The following is a 23,175-nucleotide window of genomic DNA, read 5'->3' as shown; positions in this document are numbered from 1 at the left end:
CTCCGGGGAGTTGGGGAGAGGGTGCCAGGGCGTATGTGGGGTTGGGGGCAGCACAGCCCCGGCACCAGGACAGTAAGGGGTGCACAGGTGAGCCCTGTGATGGCACACCCCTACAATGTGCCAGTGCCTTATGGAACAGTAACCGCGTGGGGGGCTTGCTCAGGGCTGAACTGTTGCCTTCCTCAGACCTGTGACACTGGGTCCTGGCTCTGCTCACTTTGCCTAAGCTGTGGGTAGAGTTAGTGAAGGGATAGCTCAGTGGTTTGAGCATTGCTCTGCTAAACTCAGGGTTATGAGCTCCACCCTTGAGTGGGACACTTAGGGATCTGGGGCTTAAAAAACAAGGAACAGTGCTTGGTCCTGCCAAGAGGGTAGGGGTCTGGACTTGATGACCTCTTAAGGTCCCTTCCAGCTCCATGAGATGTGTATCTCCATATATTAATTAATAGTAGAGTTGAGCCCAGGAGGAGCTGTGTTTTGTGGGCCATTGTCCTTCCCAGGACAGATGATGGGAAGCAACTGAGCTTTGGTATTCCTGAAGTTGCTGATCATCAGGTGTAGCCTCAAGGGCTGTTTGCAATATGACCAGACTCAGCCCTGGCCAACTGGCAAGCCAGCTTGCTGAGCTGAACATTGCACTGACCCCCCACTCCCAGGGTCACAGCTATCCTGGGGTCTTTGATGCATACAGGCTGCAAAGGACAGTGAGCACCAGCTATGCTCTGTGGATCTGGAGAGTCCCAGGCTGGAATTCCAGCTGAGGAGTCTGGAGCAGTGTTCCCTGTAAGGTGAGCACTTGCGTGGCTGTCCAGGAGCAATTCAGGTGCCACTCAGCTGATCAGGAAAGCTCCCAGAGCACCACAGCCAATTCGTGTTTCTACTGGTGGTGCGCATATACCTTGGTGCACATGATAAAATTTATTTGGCTCATGTATGGAAAGAATTACAGGGCAAGTTGGTCTGGAGACTCAAGTTTTCATAGCTTCTAGTGCAATGACAGCTCCTGTCACTCTCACATGGATGGTTGCTTCCATTTCACCCAGTTTTATTCTGTACCAGATGTCTGACTTCATTGAACAGCTCCCTGGGCATGTAAATGAGGGAGGTGAAGCTCAGTTGAGACAGTGCCACAGCCAGTTGTAACTGCTCTTTCACTTGCTGCAAACAACAGCCTTGGAGAGCTTCACAGCTGGGCCAAACCCCCTGATGCTTGAGCTAATGGGGAACCTGTGCTCGCTGTGAGCAATGTAGGGCTGGTGACAGCCAGGGGAGCCACCAGTAGTACACGGTGCACCGGCAGACCAACCTTTTCTTTACACAACCTGCCTAGGCACACAAAGTTTGTTCTCAGAGCCAGCTCTTCTGACATTGGTGTCCTCAGATGGAATCAGAATTGTTCAGCTGTGGCTTGCCATTGCACTACCAGATCAGTCTTTGTGTCAAGTGCTTCCACTGGTAATTTCCAGAGCCATTGCTTGTGCCAGAGGAGGTCCTGGGAGCTGTCATCCCAGATTCAGAAAATTCTCCCCTCGAAACTTTGGGCCCCTCATTGATTGTGGCACCCCCTCCTCACTTGGGACTTTATCCTGGCCATGGGGATTGAAATGGACCCCTACCATTCCCAGTGCACAGGTAGGGAAGGGGCCTGTTGCCCTGGGATCTGATGCTTCAAAGGGGCCCAGCATTGCTACTTTGGTGGTAGCGGCATCTGGAGATCCATGCTCTTTTGAAGTACTGAGGCAGAGCAGCTCCATGCAGCTCTGAGGGGGGAAGGCAGGCCCAGGTCTGGATGGCACTGAGGGCTGACTGCCTTAGGCCTTGCCCCTTCCACTCCTGGCCCCACCCTCCCAGGGCAGGGAGCTAGCCTCCCACACCTTGCCTCAGGGTCTGCAAGAGCTGTCTGCCCAGCTGCCACCAACGGAGCCCAATGAGGGTCTGAATAGTTTAGTAGCAGGATACAGCGTAACTGTTCTGATTTCATCTGTAAATATTCCTTTTGACATCTATGTTTGCCTAGAGCAGCCTGCTGGATTAACCCAGCTCACCCCAAAGAGGTATTGTCTTTAGCTGTGCCCCAGAACCTGGGAATGCTTCGGAGGGAAGAGGCATGTCAGGGCTTTGCCCATAGATTTAGTATCACCTATTTGTTCTTTTAGTTCAAAGGCAGAAAAGGGCTGAATGGCATTTCTGTTGCTCTTGTTGATCTGCAACTCTACATCTAGGGACAGCAGGGATGTAGGATGCCAGCCTCTCTCCCAAATGCTCAAGGAGCTCCTGGTCAGTGTCAGATCCTCACCTCGAGACCACTGCCAGGTTCAGGCTGTGGGAGCTTTATTTCTGATAGGGCTCTTCAGCTGTAAGCCTCTCATCCCCCTCCCAACCCTCTGGTGGGTTCTCATAGACTTCACAGCCAGAAGAGGCTACTGTGATCATTTAGTCTGACTTCCTGCATGTTGCAGGCCACCGAACCTCACGTCCCCAGCCCTGTAATAGACAACTAGTTTCTGGCTGAAGTCTCCAGACTTCCAGTTACAGAGAATCCATTGATTACCCTATAATTCTACAAGTGATCCGTGCCTCATGCTGCAGTCAGTGGAAGCCAACCTCCCACTGTCCCCAGTATCTGCCAGTGCAACGTAGGTGAAAATTCCTTTCAAATCCCAAATATGAGCATAGGAGCAAGACACCCTAGCCAGACACCTGGGAAAGAATTCTAACTCAGGCTGCTTCTACACATATGCCACCTCCCATCAGAGGTGGCAGGGTAATGAGGCAATCCGAATCAGGCTAATGAGACTCTAATGTGCATATTCACCACTTTATTAGCATAATTGAGACCAGGTAAATTTCAAAATGCAGACTTCGAATTGCAGATTGACAGTGTAGATGGGGGCAAGTTTGAAATAAGGGCCCCACTTTGACATTCCCTTACTCCAATCTAGTTTTGTGGGAGAAAGGGAATGTCGAAGTGGGGCGCTTATTTCGCAGTTGCCCCCCTCTACACTGTCAATCTGCAATTTGAAGTCTGCACTTTGAAATTCGTGCAGCTGCCATTATGCTAATGAGGTGCTGATTATGCACGTTAGAACCTCATTAGCCTGCTTCAAATTTCCTCATTACCATGCCACCTCCGATGGGAGGTGGCATGTAGAAGCAGCCCTCCTGTCTTATGTCCTGTCACTAGTCATTGGAGATATTTGCTGCTAGCAGTCATACATTAGGTATATGCTGTGTCATCATGCCACCTGCTTCATGAACATATCATGCTCAGTTGTGAAGCCAGTTAGGTTTGTTAGGCCACTGAACACTTGTAGTTTTACATATTTCTAAATCTTTACAATTCTCTCTGGGTCTCGCCCCATCCTAGGAATCAGTCACTAATATGTGCTGAGACAAACTGTTGCCAGTAAAAGGCAATGGTTTAATCATTCCTCTAAAACCCTGCGATCTACGATGTGTTCCTCACCCTGCTTAAGTCACTAGTTGGAGCCATTGTGCGATGGATGAAGTGATCATAGCACCCTGGTAATACAGTGCTGGAGTTCACCAAAGCCATTCATTCTGCAGTGTGAGGCTGTGTTTCACCACACTCTTGGGTTAGGCAGTACGTTTACTGCACAAGTAAGTACCACTCGCTGGTGAGCATGTTTGCATCCAGGGTGTACTGATCCACACCCTGAGGGCAGACTGGATTTGCCCTAGATTCGTTACTGTGTTATATAGCATCTTGGTGCCCAGGTGACCACCTACTTGCTGAGAAATTTGTCCGTTTCTCTGGCTGGTGCTGCATATAGTGACAATGACGACCTGCCACTAACATAAGAGTTCTTTGATGAATGGAAACACCTCCTTTGTAGGAGGAATTTCCATTTTTGTCACTAATATGGACATTTGCTTCCACCAGCAGATCTGAGCTGTCTTCAGGGCAGTTCAGCTTCAGATTTTAGTCCTCCATTGAAACTCAGCCTGAAGTACAATTTAACCACCAAGCACTTGTGTCTCATTTGCAATAGCCAAAGAGCTGCTGATAAATTCTCTGAGATGTGTCTCCAGGTGTGGTGTGATATAAGAGCAGGATAAACTTGTACAGCCACATGTAACCCTGAGAAGCTCCCTCCTCTCCTACAGCTTGAGGTAGGCGCAAGCTGAGAGAAGAAAAAGGAATGGCCTCAGGACCACTTTCATGCCAATGTCTGTGATAGCCTCTGTAGCAGCCCACCCTATGTAGGGTGTTAAGACGACAGGCAGTGCTTGCTCTGATATGTCCCCAGGAGCTGTCACCTGTTGTGCTGGATTGTTTTCTAGGAGCTGACTAGCAATGTGCCTTTGGAGTAGAAGAGTGTCTCCTGTTTGTGTGAGTTTCGTAAAGGAGAGGTGTCTTCAAAGGCTTGTTTAAAAGTCCATTTCAGGGTCTGCTTTTCTGATTTGTGGTTAGTCAGAAATCCCTTATATAAGCAGCAGCATATGCAAATTCTGCTTCACTGAAATGTGTCAGAACTTTTTATAGCTACTGTCATCTCTCCTAGCTGCAGAGTTGTGTGGGGCACAAAATGTGCATTCCATCAGTGCTGGAGATGGGGCAGGGAGTGAGCTGGCTGGGACAGCAGCCACTTCACCCAAGAACTGCCCCAGTTTTTTGCCTTCTTTGTGTGGCAGGTGGGGAGGTGCTGGGAGGGCAGCACAGGGGGAGACACATGGCGGGATGCCATCTGGGGAGGCACCGGGAGGGGTGAGCTGGAGGGGTATATCGGGGCTGTCACAGACTGCCCAGTAGCTGAGCCTGGCAATGCTGTGCTGGCAAGCTGCAGGGAGCCCCTGCATCCCAGCTGGTCTCTGTGTGGGGCAGGAGCCTGTTACCCCAAATGCCCTCCTGCTGTCCCAGCCTCGGGTCAGAGCACTGGCAGTCGGCCTAGCTGCCTTCTGCCTCTCCCTGGTGGCTGGGAGTTGCTGTTGTTTCCTCTTCTCTATTGGCTGAGCGAGGAGTAGTGCCAGGTACGTGGGGTTTGCAGCCTCTGCCCTTCCCGCTTGCTCGTGAAGGATGTCAAGAGTGCAGTGCTCTGTGGTGGATCACTTGGGATGTGTCCCCTTCTCTCTGAGCTGTGCCTCTTTGAGGAGGGATGGAGGCTGCATCTGCTGGTGGAGTTATTTTGGCAGGACTGTGGCCTGTGCTGGAGGTCGGACTACTTGATCACAGGGCTTCCTTCTGACCTTGGGATCTCCAAACGCTGTTAGGTGAAGGAAAGATCCCCCTGGTACAGCCGGAAGCTGGTGGACATGAACAGCTGTGCAGTGGGATTTTGGAGAATTTGGGAGGCCTGGACTTGTGAGCAGTACTGGGCAGCTGCGTTGTGTCTTGCCGTAGGCTCACGTGCTCAGCTTTTGTTTTTCATGGCTCTTATGTGAGCTAATCATCCCCCTGCCACACAGGGAAGTCCATAGAAGAGGGAGTCAGGGCAGGGATATGATATTCAAGTCAATATAACCTCTGCAAAGCAATGAATGCCTCTGATGTCACTACATAGTTCACTAGCTTTAGTTGTCAGGCTCAAGGAAATGTCCATGTGAAAGTGTAGAAATGGAAAATCACTCCAGACTGAAATTCAGCCTTGGTATTTATGCAACAGAGATCCGCAGAATGTTGATAAACCCAAAGGAAATCATTTTTCTAAGAGCCATGAGCTCCTGCCCCCCTCCCTGTCCCTTTGCCAAGAGGTGGAGAGTGGAAAGGGGCATAGGGGCCTCCCTGATCTGCACTTGAACTGCAAAAGAGCCATTGCTTTACCATTCTGACTCTGTGCACTAGAGCTTGCTGAGCTGCTTAAGCAGGTGGTGGCATAAGGTCATCAGCACTATGATTAGCTGCTCCTGACACTACCAGCTTTATTGCAGTTAAGCTTTTTTGCTCAGTAACAATGTGGGTCTACAATCCATGGCAGGTTAGAAATGCTCTCATTTGCATAATCAGTTCAATGCAAGGAAAAGTGAAGCATCAGCAGATCTGGGTTCAAATCCCTGCTATGCCACTGACTTATTTCATGAATTGTCCAAAACATTTGAGTTACAGACTTTTAATTTTCCTCTCTGGAAATATGCCCAGTGCCTTTGCTTCCCTACATCTGCTGTGGATTTATAAATCAAGGAGTGTGTTAGAGGTAAGGTTACCATCCTGTTCTCAGGACATGTGTGGTTCCCAGCTCCTTGATAGCACTGCAGCAGTCACACCTTAGCTGCGTCTACACGTGCACGCTACTTCGAAGTAGCGGCACTAACTTCGAAATAGCGCCCGTCACGTCTACACGCGTCGGGCGCTATTTCGAAGTTAACTTCGACGTTAGGCGGCGAGACGTCGAAGTCGCTAACCTCATGAGGAGATAGGAATAGCGCCCTACTTCGCCGTTCAACGTCGAAGTAGGGACAGTGTAGACGATCCGCGTCCCGCAACGTCGAAATTGACGGGTCCTCCATGGCGGCCATCAGCTGGGGGGTTGAGAGACGCTCTCTCCAGCCCCGCAGCTCACTGGTGGCCGCGTGGAGCGGCCCCTTAAAGGGCCCCTCCCCCGCCCTGACTGCAGGAGGCTGAGGCAACGTGCAGGCTCGTGCCTGCACACACCCTGAGCCTGCACAGCCCTCAGCCCCTGAGACCAGCCATGGCTGCCCAGCAGCCCCCCCAGCGCCCCCAGGGGACCCCCCCCAAGGGCAGCCAGGGCAGCCAGCCCAGCCAGAGGGCCACGCAGTCTGGGAAGCGGCAGCGGGGCCCCTCTTGGACGGAGGCCGAGCTGCGGGACCTGCTGGGGCTCTGGAGCGAGGAGGAGGTGCTCCAGGTAATGGGGAGCAAGAGGCGGAACGCGGATGCGTTCGCTCGGCTGGCCGACGGCCTGGCTGCCCGGGGTCACCCTGCCCGCACTCCTGACCACGTTAGGAGTAAGGTCAAGGAGCTGCGGCAGGGTTACGCCCGGGCCCGGGATGCGGCCAGCCGATCTGGGGCCGCCCCTGTCACTTGCCCCTTTTACAGGGAGCTCAGGGACATCCTGGGCTCCCGGCACACCTCCTCCCCTCCGGCCACCGTTGACACCTCGGCTGACGAGCCCGAGCAGGCCCTGCAGCCGGGCTCCGCCCCGGAGGTAAGCCCCGCACCCCGGGGGCCCCCCCTGGAGGCCATCCCCGGGACATCACGGCAGGAGGAGGAGGAGGAGGAGGAGGGGGGCTCCTCCTCCACCGATTCCAGCCTGCAGATCCTCCTCCTGCCATCCCGGAGCAGCAGCAGGGCCTCCGACCCCCGGGGATCTCCGGACCGTGGGAGCGGACCCACAGGTACGTACCCCTCTCGGGTGGACACCCCGGGGCTTGAGGGGCGGGGGGAACAGAGATGTGTCCAGGGCCCCCCACACGCTCACATGGCCATGGCCCCAAGGACACCAGGGCCATGGCCCTCACAGCACTGCAGCCATCAGCCCCTGCCCCCCGCCACCCTGCATGACAGTGCCATGCCCCATCCCCGGGCCAGGGGGGGAGCGGAACCTCGAGGGGCCCCCGGGCGGAGGGGGTGGGACACCCCGCAGCAGCAGCATGCGATGGAGTGGGGGGAGTGCCAAAGGGAGACTCAGGCTACATATGAGCCACCCGAGCCGAGGAGCTCCCAGGGCCAAAGGAGGATCCTGGCGCTACAGCTGGCAGGTGACACCTCTGCCCTGAACAAAGAGGAGGGAGGAGCCGAGCTGGCTTGGAATTGGGGGGCGAGGGCGGGGGCCACAGGTAGAGGCTAGGGGAAGGGAGAGCTGGTAGGCAGCCAGCCAGAGGAGGGGGAAAGCTGCATCCCAGAGGGGCCCCCCTTGGGGTCTTCTCCCCACGACGGGTTGGAAGGACTGTCTCTTCCGACAGCTGGTGCTGTCACTCCTGCCAGAAACTGGCCATCTGTGGCCTAAGAAACCTCTCCTGCTCTCAGACCCTGCGGGGTGAAGTGAGAGTCGCTCCCACCAGGGGACGGGGTGCAGGGCAGGGGGACCCCTGAACCCCATCCATCACAGCAGCATCTCCCGGGGACGGGGATGGGGAACCTGCAGCACAGGGCAGGGGGGACAAAGGCCACGGCTCGGGGCCCACACTAACGCCTGTCTCCATTCTTCTTTCCCCCCTCCTCTCCTGTGTCCTGCACCTGCACCTGCACCATCCGAAGGACCGGAAGAGAGCGCCGGCGAGGCATCGGTCGTCCCGGAGACCCCTCCGGGACCCTCGCTCCAGGGCAGCCCCTCGGCCGAGGAACCACCGGCCCCGCGGAGGGCCCGACGGCGGACCCCGCGCCTGCTACCGGCGGCGGCCACAGACCCCCAGCTGCTGGCCATCCTCCGCCGGCAGCTGGAGGTCTCGGAGCAGCACCTCCGGCTGCAGGAGCAGGCGCTGGCCTGGCGCAGAGAGGCATGGGGGGCCTTGCTGGATACCGTGAACCGCCTGGTTGATTACCTGGCCCCCCATGCCGCGCCGGCCGCGCCACCGCCCGCCATGCCCGCTCCTGCAGCCCCACCACCGGCTGCTCCAGCCGTCGCTGGGCCGTCCGCCGTCGCCCCACCACCTCCCCGCGAGGGCCACCGCGCCGAGGGACCCCTGGAGCCACCCGAGACTCGCCGGCGCCAATACCTTCCGGTGGAGCCCGCTCCCACCCAGCCGCGCACCAGACTTCAGGCCCGCCGCAGCTCCCGGCCGGGCACGCCCACTGCTGGGCTCTAGGGGCGAGGGGCCCGGGACGTGCCCCCCCCCTTCTTGGACTGACTTTGGGGACTGGGTGGGGGGTGTGGGTGTTTCCCCTGTTTGCCCCGTCCCCCCCTGTACATAGTTCTCCCCGTTCTCCTCCCTGCTTTTTGTTTTTCTTTGGATGGCGCACAGAGCTTTCATTTTTTTATTGTTGTACATAGTTTTATTTGTGCCCATCTTGGTTTTGTTGAATGTTTGTTCCTCCTTTTTGGTTTCTGTTTCACATACATATATTTTTTTATTTAAAAAAAAAAAATTCATGAAGACAACAAAAAAAACATTAACGTTCACCCACAAGTTCGTGCTGTCATTTCTCCTGGACAAGTGGCGGGGGGGCGGTGGGGTGCTCCATGGTGGTGTGGGCGTTGGGGCAGGAGTGTGGGGGAGGAAGGGGCGGGCAGTAGGGGGGCCTGGGCAGAGTTCACCCCGCGGCCTGGTTGTCGAAGTGGGCCCGCAGGGCCTCCCGGACCCGGGTCCCCTCTGGGTCCACCTGCCGACTGGGGGCAGCAGGTGGCTGGAGGTGTGCCCTGCCGGCCTCGGCGGCCCAGCCCTGAAGAAAGCTCTCCCCCTTGCTCTCCACAAGGTTGTGCAGGGCGCAGCAGGCACCCACAATCTGGGGGATGTTGTTGGGGCTGGCATCCAGGCGGGTGAGGAGACATCGCCATCGTCCCTTGAGGCGGCCAAATGAGCGCTCCACCACCTGGCGCGAACGGTTCAGGCGCTCGTTGAAGCGCTCCTGGCTGGCGGAGAGGTGGCCCGTGTAGGGGCGCATGAGCCACGGCCAGAGGGGGTAGGCCGCATCTGCGATGATGCAGAAGGGCATGGTGGTGTCCCCCAGAGGGATCTCCCGCTGGGGGATGTAGGTCCCCGCCTCCAGCCGGCGGCACAGGCCCGAGTTCCGGAACACCCGGGCATCGTGGGTGTTGCCAGGCCAGCCCACGTAAATGTCCTGGAACCGTCCCCAGCTGTCCACCAAGGCCTGCAGGACGACTGAATGGTAGCCCTTCCGATTGATGTATCGGCCTCCACTGTGGTCCGGGGCGCGGATGGGGATGTGAGTCCCATCCAGAGCCCCGAAGCAGTTGGGGAAGCCCAGGGTGGCAAAGGCGGCGACAGTGGCACGTGGGTCCCCCAGCCTCACGAGCGTGTGCAGGAGCATGGAGTTGATGGCACGCACGACCTGCAGAGAAAGCACATGGGACAGCCCCAATGAGGGGTGAGCAGGGTGTGCATGGCCCTGCCCTGCCCTGCCCTGGCCCCCCTGCCCTGGCCCCCCCTGCCCTACCCTGCCCTGCCCTGCCCTGCCCCGCCCTGGCCCCCCCTGACCTGCCCTGCCCTGCCCTGGCTCCCCTACCCTGCCCTGCCCTGGCCTGGCCTGCCCTGCCCTGCCCTGCCCTGGCTCCCCTACCCTGCCCTGCCCTGCCCTGGCCCCCCCTGCCCTGCTCTGCCCTGCCCTGGCTCCCCTGCTCTGCCCTGGCCCCCCTGGCCTGCCCTGGCCTCCCCCTGTGGGTTCTCTTACCTCCATGAAGACAGCCCCGACGGTGGCCTTTCCGACGCCAAACTGCTGCCCCACGGATCGGTAGCTGTCCGGAGTGGCCAGCTTCCAGACAGCGATGCCGACCCGTTTCTCCACAGGGAGGGCACGCCGCATGGCAGTGTCCCGGTGCCTGAGTGCGGGGGTGAGCCACTGGCACAGCTCCAGGAATGTCTGTCGGGTCATCCTGAAGTGGCGGACCCAGTGGTCGTCGTCCCACTCCCCAAGCACCAGCCGCTCCCACCAGTCGGTGCTGGTGGGGTAGCTCCACAGCCGCCGGCGTGTGAGGCGGGGGGTGGAGCGGGGTGCTGCAGGGGTAGGGGCTGAGCCCTGCTGCCCTGGGGGCATGTCCTCCCCTGGGGCAAGAAGGTGCTCAGCTGCCCCCAACATGACAAGAGCCAGGGCAAGCCCTGTTCCTGCCAGGAGGGCTGGGTGGACCTCTAGCTGCTGTTGCTGCTGCTGGGGGTCCATGACTGCGGCGCTCGGGGTCTGTGTGCCTATATGGCTCGTCAGACCGCGTGCTGCGCAGGCTGAGTGTATGTGGGAGGGGCCCTTTAAGGGAGCGGCTAGCTGTTGCCCCGGAAGTGCTAGTCCGCCCGTTGACCCTGTCTGCAGCTGTGCCTGGCATCCCTATTTCGATGTGTGCTACTTTGACGTGTAGACGTTCCCTCGCTGCGCCTATTTCGATGTCGGGCCGCGCAACGTCGAAGTTGAACATCGACGTTGCCGGCCCTGGAGGATGTGTAGACGTTATTCATCGAAATAGCCTATTTCGATGTCGCAACATCGAAATAAGCTACTTCGATGTAGGGTGCACGTGTAGACGTAGCTCTTGTGTGCAGAGCACAAGCAGAGCCAGAGCAGAGTGCAGAGCACAAGCAAGCCAGAATGGGGCATACCAGAGTATTACTAGGGTGACCATCCATCCCATCTTAGCTGGGACTGTCCCTTTTTTAGCTCCCTGGAGAGTGTCCCAACTTTGTTTTGTTTTTAAAACAGGCTAATTGTCCCCTATGTTGCAAAGGGGGCATTTGAAATTTAAAGAGACAGCTGCTTAAGCAGCAGGGGCTCTCTGTTTAAAGAGCTAGCTGGTGAGGCTGGAGGAGGCGAACAGGCAGGCTCTATAAACAAGATGTTGCTGGCTTGCCCGCAGCCCCGGAGGCAATGGGAGGGGGGATGGAGGAGGGGCAAGAGGTCAGATTGGCTGGCTGCTGTGCCCTCTATTCACACTGCCTGAGAAGGACAGATTAGGCTGTGTCTATAGTGTCTGTATAGTCCATAGTGTCTGTGTAGTCCAAGGCTGTGTCTCAGATATCCCCCGCACCACACTGCTATCAGGTAATAGGATTGGGGTAGGGAGGACAGGGCCGTATGAGGTGGGGAATGGGGGGAGCCGCTGCTGGTCGGGGGGGTTGCATTTAGCTTGGTAGCCTGCAGGCAGCAGCAAACAGAAAAGTCTCTGGAGTAAAGGACAGCTTGACCCAGGCCCAGGGTTAGATGGGGGATCAGGGGTTTGGAGGAGTCCCATGAAGGGTGGAAAACAGGACTCAGGAGGGAGCAGAGACAGGAAAAAGGGGACAAGAAAGGTAAATCATGGAGGAGGGTTGGTAGGGTTGGTTTAACTCTTCTGGAGTTCAATCCTCAAGGGGGCCATTTAGGGATCTGGGGCAAATACATTAAAAAGAAAACAAAAGCCATCAGGGATGGTGATAGGCCCTGCTGTGAGTGCAGGGGACTGGACTTGATGACCTCTGAAGGTCTCTTCTAGTTCTGTGACATAGATATATCTCCTGGAGGTGGGCATCTCCCTGAGGACCCTCCTTTTGGTCAAGCTAGCTCTTCTGAGGCATCTACTTGTCAACCATTCAACTCCAAGCCCCACTGCAGCAGCTCTCTGCGCAGGTGGTGGTGACCAGGAACCCTGCTATCCTCCCCTGAGCTTTCAGGGTGCCCAATGCTCTGAATTGCAGCTCTTCTATCTGCCTGAGGTGGCTGGATAGGCCGAGTCTGCTCTTGACTGTCTAGCTCCTAGATGTGCTACTAGCACACACAGACCTTGGGAGGCTTCTCGCAGGTTACATGTGCTATCTGCCTTTGGGTGGTGTGTAAATAAAGCTTTCTGAAACAGAGGGAGGCAGCTGCTGGGTGCTGATGAATCCTGTTTGGTGCAGTTGGTTGGAATTTGGAGGGGTTTTGCTTTCTGGCTTCATTTTATTTATACTTGTGTGGTAACTGGCCAATCAGCATTAATGAGATATAATACTGATAGACTACTGGGATCCATTGTACATCTGTTTGCTTAGGTTAGCATTTATTTAGTTTGCACAGCAATGGCAAGTTGTCAGGGCCCTGCTTTCCTAAGTATGAACTTACTCGGCTTGTTTTTATGAGCATGCGGTGTTTTGGGCTGCATTGGCTGCTCTCAGCTAACACTGAGATTGCAGAGGTAAGCTGTTCTTTTATTAGGGCAAGCTCCCATACTTCTGGTTTTAACTCTGCATTACAGTAGAATGGTTTCTGTGGGAATCTTTGGGATGGTTTCATTGGGAATTTTGCATTTGTTTATACTGTGGAAAGAATCAGGCCTGTAACTTAATATGCTGAGGAAAACAAAACAGCAGTCATGTAGCACTTTAAAGATTAATAAAATGATTTATTGGGCGATGAGCTTTAGTGGGACAGACCCACTTCTGTAGATCTAACTATGCTGAGGGAGTCAGACTATGCTGTTGATTTCTGTACTTCTGTTGGTTTGCAGTAAGGTGTGGTGCCTGGGGTGCATGACAGCTGCTATGGAGGTCATTCTTACGGCACTGCTAATTTGCATCTCACTGATACTTGATGGGCTGCTAGATTCTCCGTTGCCCTATACCTTGTGAAACTCTTTACCAGAGTGCAAACTGAATGTTCCCATCTTGGATTTATAACCAACTACACAAGACTCCGGGCAGCTGACAATCAGGACCAGTAGCAGTTCAGCAGCTCACTGCACCTGCTTCCTGCCATTGCAGAGTAGCATAACACAGCAATATGCCTCTGTCTTGAAAAATCAGTATATGACTTAATATAACTGTAATTTTTTGGTTTGGTAACTGTGCTGTTCAGTGTGAAACACTTCCCATGAAAGGTGTCATTGTGCAATGAGCTTTGTGTGCACAAGAGACCTGAGATGGTAGCTACTGCCAGCTCAGACCAGTCCTATGTTGAACATTGCTGCTGGCACAGCTCAGTTGGGAGTGGAGGGGTGACTCTGGATCAGTAGACCTGTGCCCGTTGATCTCTAGGGGAGATGCAATTATAGCAGCAAAACTGCCTCTTTGTAGCTTATTTCCCTTAAGCGCTTGCAATAAATTTACCTATAAAAAGCAGAGTGCTTTGCCAATATCATACACCTATATATATATATATAATTTCCAGGGAACAGATTCAAGGACTTTTAGCTACCCCATGCCACCATCTCTAGCCGTCTTGTGATGAGAAAAGCCTCGGCAGCAGGCATTCCCATCCAACTGTGCACGCGCGCGTGCATGTGTGTGTGTGTAAGTGCATATATATATATATATATAGGTGTATGATATTGGCAAAGCACTCTGCTTTTAATGGGTAAATTTATTGCAGGCGCTTAAGGGAAATAAGCTACAAAGAGGCAGTTTTGCAGCTATAATTCCATCTCCCCTAGAGATCAACTGGCACAGGTCCACTGATCCAGAATCACCCCTCCACTCCCAACTAACAGAGCTGTGCCAACAGCAATATACATACTGGCAAAGCAGTCCCTAGTAAGGGTGCAGGTTATAGCAGGAAAATAGTCTATTGTCACAAAAGTCCGATCCAGTATACCTTATTGCTTTTGTTGGATGGGAATGCCTGCTGCCGAGGCTTTTCTCATCACAAGATGGCTGGAGATGGTGGCATGGGGTAGCTAAAAGTCCTTGAATCTGTTCCCTAGAAATTTAGGTGTTCATGGATACATCTCTCAGGGGTGGGGATTTTCACACCTCCGGGGGACACACATAAACTGATTTAAGATGTAAGTTCTGGGGGACATATATACACTGATGGGACAAGTGTTTTTGTTTGTAGTAGATGTGCATTGTAAATTACCTGAATTATTCTGTATGAATTCCAGGGGCTCTGTGGTCATGGCAGGACTAGGCAGACTCTTATTTTCATGGATGAGGGTTCCTGAAGAGAGTGTAAGTGACAAAGGAACTCATTGCGCATCTAAAGTATTTAAGCTGGTTGTTGAAGGAAATGGTATCAAGCTTGTCACATCAGCTCTTCACCATCTGCCACAAATGGGTTTAACTGAGGAAAGATTTATCCAAACATCCTACCAACTGATTCAGGCCAGATATGGTAACTTACAACGCACACAAGGTTATAAGAATGCAACCTTTGCTACTAAAATCAGATGCTAGCCAGCCATGGGGATAAATTGCCGAGGGAGCTTGTGAAATTTCCATCATTGGAAATGTTTAAGAGCAGGTTAAACCAACATCTGTGAAGGACAGTCTAGATGTTGATTGCTCCTGTCATTAATTCAGGAGACTGGACTTGATGACCTCTCAAGGTCCTTGCAAGTCTCATGATTCTATATTATATTGAGTACCGTTTAAGATCTTGCAGGAACTTAAGACCTGATGTAAAGAGGGACAAAGTTAAGAAATAGGGGGATCAAATGGCCACAGTCATCCCTGACTGAAGGCATGAGAAGCACGTGGGCTGTTAGGAAGGGAAATGAAGCTCACTGCAGTGGAAATCGCATAGAATCATAAGGCTGGAAGGGACCTCAGGAGATCATCTAGTACAGCCCCCTGCTTCAATGGATCAACCCCAGCTAAATCATCCCAGCCAGGACCTTGTCAAGCCAGGACTTAAAAACCTCTAGGGATGGAGAATCCACCAACTCTCTAGGCAACGCATTCCAGTGCTTCACCACCCTCCTGGTGAAGTAGTTTTTCATAACACTCAACCTACTCCTCTCCTTCTGTAACTTCAGACCATTGCTCTTTGTTTTGCTATCTGTCACCACTGAGAACAACTTCTCTCCATCCTATTTAGAGCTCCCTTTCAGAAAGTTGAAGGCTGCCATTAAATCACCCCTCTTCTCTTCTGTAAAGTAAATAAGCCTAAATCCCTCAGCCTATCCTCATAGGTTGTGTGCTTCAGCCCCTGAATCATTTTTGTTGCCCTCTGCTGAACCTGCTCCAGCACATCCATATCTTCTTTATACGAGGGGGGCCCAAAAGTGGACACAATATTCTATATGTGGCCTCACCAGTGCTGAATAGATGGGAACAATCACTTCTTTAGATCTGCTTGCAATGCTTCTCCTAATGTATGCCATTAGCCTTTTTGGCTACAAGGACATGCTGTTTATTCATATCCCACCTTTCATCCACCATAACATCTAGGTCCCTTTCCGTTGTACTGCTGCTTAGCCATTTGGTCCCCTGCATATAACAATGCTTGAGATTCTTCCATCCCAAGTGCAGAAGTATACTCTTCTCCTTGTTGAACCACATCAGATTTCTTTTGGCCTAAACCTCCAATTTATCCAGGTCACTCTGGATCCTATCTCTACCCTCCAACGTATCTACCTCTCCCCCTAGCTTATTGGTGTCTGCAGACTTACTGAAGGTGCAATCCAGTCCCTCATCCAGGTGATTAATAGAGGTGTTGAACAATAGTGGACCCAGAACCGAGCCTTGGAGCACTCCGCTTGAAACCAACTGCCATTCCGATATTGAGCCATTGACCACTACTTGTTGGGCCCGACCATCAAGCCAGCTTTTTATCCATCTTACAGTTCATGGATCCAATCCACACTTCCTCAACTTATGGGCAAGAATGTTGTGGCAGACTGTATCAAAAGCTTTGCTGAAGTCAAGGTATATCACATCCACTGACTTCCCCATGTCCATAGACCCTGCTACCTCATCATAGAAACTAATCAGATTGGTCAGGCATGACTTACCCTTGGTGAATCTATGTTGACTATTCTTGATCACTTCCCCTTCTCCAAGTACTCCAAAATGGATTCCTTGAGGATCCCCTCCATTATTTTCCCAGGGATTGAGGTAAGGCTGACCGGTCTATAGTCTCCTGGATTGTCCTTCTTTCCTTTTTTTAAAGATGGGCACTACATTTGCAGTCATCTGGGATCTCTCCTGATCTCCAAGTGTCTTCAAAGACGATGGCAAAAGGCTCAGCAATAACATCTGCCAATTCCCTCAGTACCTGTGGGTGCATGAAATTCAGACCCATGGATCTGTATAATTCTAGTTTTTCTAGATAGCGCATAACTCGTTCCTTCCCCACCAATGGCTGCCATCCCCCTTCCCATACTGCATTGTCTAGGACTGTAGTGTAGGAGCTGTCCTTGTCCATGAAGACTGAGGCAAAAAAGGCATGGAGTACTTCAGCTTTTCTTGCATCATCTGTCACTAGGTTACCGCTCTCATCCAGTAATGTCCCCACACCTTCTCTGATAAACCTCTTATTGTTAACATACCTGTAGAAACCCTTCTTGTTACCCTTCACTTCCCTTTTCAGCTGCAGTTCCAATTGTATTTTCGCTTTCCTGATTACTGCCTGGCATTCTCCAGCCATCTATTTATACTCATCCTTAGTCAGCTGTCCACGTTTCCATTTCTTACATGCATCCTTTTAGAGTTTAAGCTGGCAAAGGATTTCCCTGTTAAAGCCAAGCTGGTTGCCAACCATATTTGCATTTCTTACTATGCAGCGGGATGGTTTGTTCCTGTGCCTTCAGTAAGACTTATTTAAAATACTGCCAGTTGTCTTGAATGCTTTTTCCCTTCATCTTTGTTGCCCAAGGGATCCTGCCCATCAGTTCTCTCAGGGAGTCCAAGTTTGCTCCTTTGAAATCAAGGGTCTGTAATTTACTGCTCACCTTTCTTTCTTTTGTCAGGATCCTGAAATCTGCCATCTCAGGGTCACTGTGGCCCAGGTTGCCACCCACTTCTATTTCTCCTACTAGTTCTTCCCTGTTTGTGAGCAGCAGGTCAAGTTGTGCATGGCCCCTGGTCAGTTCCTTCAGCACTTGTACCAAGAAGTTACCTCCAGCATTCTCCAAAAACTTCCCTGTTCCAACCACCTCATACTTCTTTGACTGTGCATGAGCCTTGGTGTGTTCAGTTTGTGGTAGCAGTGGGCCGTGCAGATGTGTGCCTGAATAGAGTGGAAGCTGAGACTTGGAACAGCCAGATACTCAGCTGATGAACACAGTGCTGATCATACTCCTGGAGAAATCTGCCTGTGTTTCTAGGGTGGGGATGGGGGTGGGAGGGAAAGTTAGTTGAAGAAATCTTTCCAGCACAGTTGGTTGATTTCAGCTTTGCCAATGCCTAAGCAACAGATTTGCTTTCCCTGCACCAGCTGTTTTATAATAGGAACTTCATTAAGTCATTATCTAAAGCCAAGTAATCACTTTGAATATCAAGACTTAGATGTGAGTCTGTGATTTTTTTTTCACCCTGCTACAGCATTGCCACTGGTGTTTACAGTAGTAGCCTCTCTTTAAGATTGGGTTACTGCTATCAGCACTGCTCAGATACACCTTTGTCAGGCTGGATAATTGCTTTGGGAAGCCACCTCTTTGGCATGGCTGTGCCAGAAGGGATAGTGATAATTGTCTAGACTCTGGATGAAGGTGGAGATGCTGATGCAGACATGGCCTCTTTGGCAGTGGGCCTGGCAAGGGTCATGCCAGCATCGTGATATTGTCAGTGGGTGGATGTTGGACATACCTGTCAGCCCCCAGCAAGCAGCTCTTGGTCGCTTGAAGGCTGAGAGTTAAGTGAGCTGAGCGGTCTTTCCTCTGAGCAGATCAGTCAGCCTTCTCGGTTCTTCCTTAAGAAACACTGGGTTCTGAAGTCTTTGAGAGCTGGGGCATGCTGCTCTCTGGATCTGGGTTGTTTTCTGATCCTATGGATTTTGGTCCAAAGGCCTTTGAACTGAAACTGGAAGAGGTGCAGGGCTGAAGTTGGCAGCCCTCCAAGCCAGGAGTCGCGTGGGGCTTAGGCAGGCATCCCCATCTCCAGCCAGGAGCAGGTTGGAATTGAAACTGGGAAATGCAATGCCTCCCTGCCAAGCAGGGAGCCACTTTGGGAGGCCCCCACCACACACATGCAGCCCCTAGCTACCCCCTTCCCTGAATTCAGAGTTGCTCAGCTGCCTGTACCTAGCTCCTAGTTTACCCCCTGCCCACACCCAGTGCCTAGCTTCCCCCTCCCTGCATCCTGAGCCATTTTCAGCCATTTTGCATGGAGCCCCTTCTGAGTCATATTTTAGGTTGTGTCCTTCCATGGGCCCAGAGGGCAGGGTGGCCTTCAGGATAGAGGTGATGCTCCTCCCTGGTCCCCACTGTGCAGATCTTGCTCAGGCCTTGCTAGCCCTCCCCTTCCTCCCACACAGAAATAAAACTATGCCTAGTCTCCAGAGTCCAAGCCACTCCCCTGACCCACCCATCTCTGCCTGGAGCCCTAAGTTTCCCTTCCTGGGCCCTGAAGATTGATAGCATGTTGAGAGTGGCCTCAGCAAGGAAAAGGCTAAGAACCAATGTGTGGGGAGAGGTTAGGACATTTGTCCAAGGCCCTACAGCAAGTCGCTGGTTTAGTGAGAAACAGAGCCCAGGAATCCTGATACCAACCCCCTGTTCTTGGCACTAGACACAATTCTGCTGTATTACTGCCAAGCACAGTTTGCTGTCTATGACTGGGAGCAGCACTGTGCTCAGTGTTAGAGCTTTTTAAGTTGTTCTATTAAACACGTTCTTCAGAGGAGTTTTGTAAAGAGCTGTGATGCCTCCCTGGTTGCAACAGAACTTTGCCATTTGGCATGGGGTGGTTGCGGCTCAGGGAGGTGCAGATCTGGATGAGATGAGCTATAACAAACCACCATTTTTCATCTGTGTTTTCATCCGTGCAGCCACTGTGTGGCTTGTTGTCCATTCTGAGCACAGAAGAAAGGAGACATTAATTGTCAGGTTGAGTCAGAAGCACAGATGTGGAGAGGCATTAGAAACTGAAGGTGGCATTGAGTCATGAAACCCCAGAACCACTAGCAGCTCCTATCAAACAATTTGGGTAAATGTATCACAGGCCCCTGTTTGGGGCAAGGCACTGCAGCTGAGGTGTGTTGCTTGCATGTGCAGCTTGGGCCCGCAGTGCTTCATTATTTGACTGGAGGTGGGAGGCCCATTTGAGTAAGTCCAGTGCTTCTGGTGGCTCCATCTCTCTCACGCTTGGCTTGACTCTGCAGCGTTAGTGTGCTCTGACGAAGTTGTCATGGCCAGGTCCTGGGCAGCCAGAGTGAGGGGTCAGAGCCAGAATCCACAGTCACAACACAGAGTCAGCTGGATCAGGGTATCAGGTAGTCAGAAGACAAACTGGAGATCAGAACCAAGCAGCAGGAACCAGACTCAGGCTGTGTCATATCAGAGTATTGAAGTAAGGAGACAAACTAGAGGTCAGGAACCATGAGTTGGACACTAGGAGCCAAGCTGGGGAAGCAGGAGCAGGACCCACAAGATGTATAGTCAAGAGCAGGGTGAAGCCCAGTTGTTTGAATGACTTCCTATTCCTGCTGCCAATCAGCCCTCCTACTGGGGCTGGGGTCCAGGGTTTGCCAGCAGTTTGCCATGTGGAGAGTTTGGGGCAAGTCTGCTCCCAATGGTTTGGCTTAAAATCTATGGCCCGTGACAACCCATTAGAAACACGTGGCTCAATGATTCCTCTTTGATGGTTACATGTTGAGACTGGTCAGCTAGCTGTTTTAATCTATTCAGTGTGTGCCTTGTTGATTTCATGTATGCAATGTAGTTCTAGTAATGCCAGTCACCACATCGCTGAAGTAATAGCTTTTATTGGAACAACTTCTGTTGCTGAGAGAGAAGAGTTCGCATGTTAATTTTATATCTTTTTTGTTTTTTAATCAAAATGCCAGAAAGTCCTAAGTCAAACAACTTGCAGCCATCTAAATATTTTACATCAACACGGTTATCTTTACCGACCAAACTTGTAATGTAATTGAAAGAATAGCTCAAGTAAGTTTAACAGGCTCTATTTTCTGCACACCCATGTTGATTATGTTGTTCTCATTTAATTCTTTATTCCTTGAGTCCCGTATCAGCCATTCCATTGTTTTACTAGACATAGTTGTCAGGCACATAATTACCCAGGTGTCCTGTATACTCTTCTAAGTATTGTTACAAGGGTTGTCTGGGACTTGCATGGGGGTTGCAAAGGCTATTCACCACCACCATGAGTGGTCCTGTAGTCCCCTCACCCTGCTTTTTTAAAAATCTCGGATGCGAATTATCTGGTCCTGCTGATTTTAAAACGTCTGCTGTTAGTAAATGCTGTTTTACATCTGTAGTATCGTGCAAGCAAGGTACTGTACTCACAAATTTCCACAGGACTTTATTTACAAACGTGAAACTATTTACAGCACTGTAGAATCATTCTGTAGCTCTCCTAAACCCCCCAGTTAATCTCTTCCCTTCTCCTTCCTGTTTCCTGTGCTTCCAGACTCCCAGCAGCCAGTGCTGCCAGTTCCAGCAATTACAAACAGTATGATATCTAAAGACCACAACATCCTTCCAAGTTACTAGTGGAGTGGAAACATTTTGGCATCATTGCATCATATGATTACTTCAGGGGTCAGCAATGTTTCTGAGGTGGAGTGCTGAAATTTGACCTTTTGACCTGTATGTATGGTCCAAATGATGGTGATAAGTCATTAGCAGTCCTACTTACAACAGCTTCATTAATAAATAAATGAAAATACAGAACTTTTACTGTTTAGGTGGTGGTTGGTAGCATTAGCTGGTCTTTTATTAATCCACAGGCAGCACGGCTTTGAGGAAGCTCCTGGCTGCATGGGGGAGGAAGGATGGGGCTGAGCTCCTGCCACATGTGCCGATGAAAATCAGTTCATGTGCCAGTCTTGGCCCCTGTGCCAGGGTTGCTAACCCCTAGATTACATCATGTTTGTTTCCCAAGTACAAACCAGAATTATTTATAGAATACTTCTGATTTTTTTGCATTATTTTTCACAGTTTATTTCCATGTGGTAATGGGCCAACATTACTGTTACGATTTTGGTGGTGACGATGATTTTTTTTTTTTTTTTTTTAAAGCAAAGTAGCCTTCTTTCTTGATTGTGGCTCTTTGGCCATCTAGTAGAACGTTCACAAATAGTTCCCAATTATCACTCACATTTTTCTGTTTACAGTCTTTGTCAACTGATTTGGCTTATAATTATTTTTATCTTTATGAAATTGGTGCTTTAAAGCTCCAAACATATGTATTACACGTTATTCTCTTTGTAAAAATGATCCGTCATGATCACTTGTACCTAAGTTACTATTGGTTGGTTGGTTTGTTTTGTCCTGCTGCACCACTTAGTTAGAAAACTGTCATCAGTAGAAATTCCAAGGATGTTTCTCGCCTTGTGGCATGAGACTTCCAGCATATGTCCATCAGACTAAAGTCTCCCATGATCACACAGAGGTTCTTGTCGTCAGATGTCACCAATATGATGTCCTGACATAGTTCTTGCTCTGTTGACTGTTGATAACCATTCATCTGCATGCATGTGCTCCCTCTGAATGCTGCCCCGGCTCTGCACCAGTACTTAGCACAGACAACCCCAAGAGAACCCCCAATGACCACACAACATAAAGGCACGTGGCCAGGTTTATTGTGAACAAAGCATGATCCTAGTATTCAGCATACTCTGCCAGGCCACTAACACATGTATGCCTATGCCATGGATGCAGCTCAGTCAGTGGTAGGACTTCCCACTGCACCCTAAGCCAGACAAAGACAGTTCCTGTGAAATACATCTTTATATGTTGATACAAACTAGTTACATATCACTCCAAATGTCTGAGTGCCAGCCTCTGTCCTATTTGGGTGCCACCCATTCATTATCTTGTACCTGTTGATTTGATACAGACATCCATATCCATCATGCTGACATTCAGAGAAATCCTGTTCTGAGTCTGTGTGTGTTCTTGTTATCCAGTGCTTTTTCCCTAGAAAAAAAGGTGCTGGAACTCCCCATACCCCCAAACTGCCCCCTGCACCCAGGTTTAACCCCCTCACCGCCCCAAACCATCCCCAGGCTTAACCCCCTCACAGCCCCAAACAGCCTTGCCTGTCCCCAGGCTTAGCCCCTCGCAGCCTCAAACCTTCCCACTCCCAGGCAGCTTACTTCCTCCCCCCACAACTCCAAACCGCTTAATCCCCTCCCACCACCAAGAAGCTTAAACCTCCCTGGAACCCCAAACCACTTTCCTCTCACCTCCGGGGGCTTAAACACCCTCCCGCCCCACAGCCCCAAACAGCTCCCTTCCTACCCCCATGTGGCTTAACCTCTCACCCCCTGCAAGGCCCAAACCACCTCCCCATCTACCTTCAGGCTGCTTAAACCCCCCCACTGCAGCCCCAAACTGCCCCCATCACCCTGAGGCTCAACCTCTCACTGCTCCAAACTGCCCACCTCCCCGCCCCCTGGCTTAACCTGCACCCCTGCAGCTCCAAACTGCCCTCTCCCAAACCCAGAATTCAGTGACTTACCTTACGTAGCTCAGGATCTCCGGATGCGGCTGGGCCATCTGTTCTTCACCACAGTTGCATGGCTTCCCTCAGCCCTCTGATTCCCCCCACATAGAGTGTGGCAGGGGCAGCTTCCAGTGGCCTGCCATGCTGAAATGACTCAATTTAATTGGTTTAATGACCATTAAATCAATTACATTGAGTCTTCTTTCAGCATGGCAGACGGGGAGCGAGAAGAGAGCAGCAGCAGCAGCGGGAGCCACAAACAGCTCCTTACAGAGCCACATACAGCTTGTATCTGCCCAG

General features: G+C 51.8%; 1 protein-coding gene across 7 annotated transcripts in view; it reads left to right on the top strand.

The window, feature by feature from the left end:
- The window catches only part of GAS7 (growth arrest specific 7), a 161,682-nt gene that overhangs the window by 417 nt on the left and 138,090 nt on the right, over nucleotides 1–23,175 (top strand). The window lies entirely within an intron of this gene.

The sequence above is a fragment of the Carettochelys insculpta genome, chromosome 20 (genome assembly GCF_033958435.1).
Source record: "Carettochelys insculpta isolate YL-2023 chromosome 20, ASM3395843v1, whole genome shotgun sequence".
NCBI classification, from domain to species: domain Eukaryota; kingdom Metazoa; phylum Chordata; order Testudines; family Carettochelyidae; genus Carettochelys; species Carettochelys insculpta.
The sequence above is the reverse complement of the archived record's forward strand: the minus strand, read 5'-3'. Positions and strand labels throughout refer to the sequence as shown.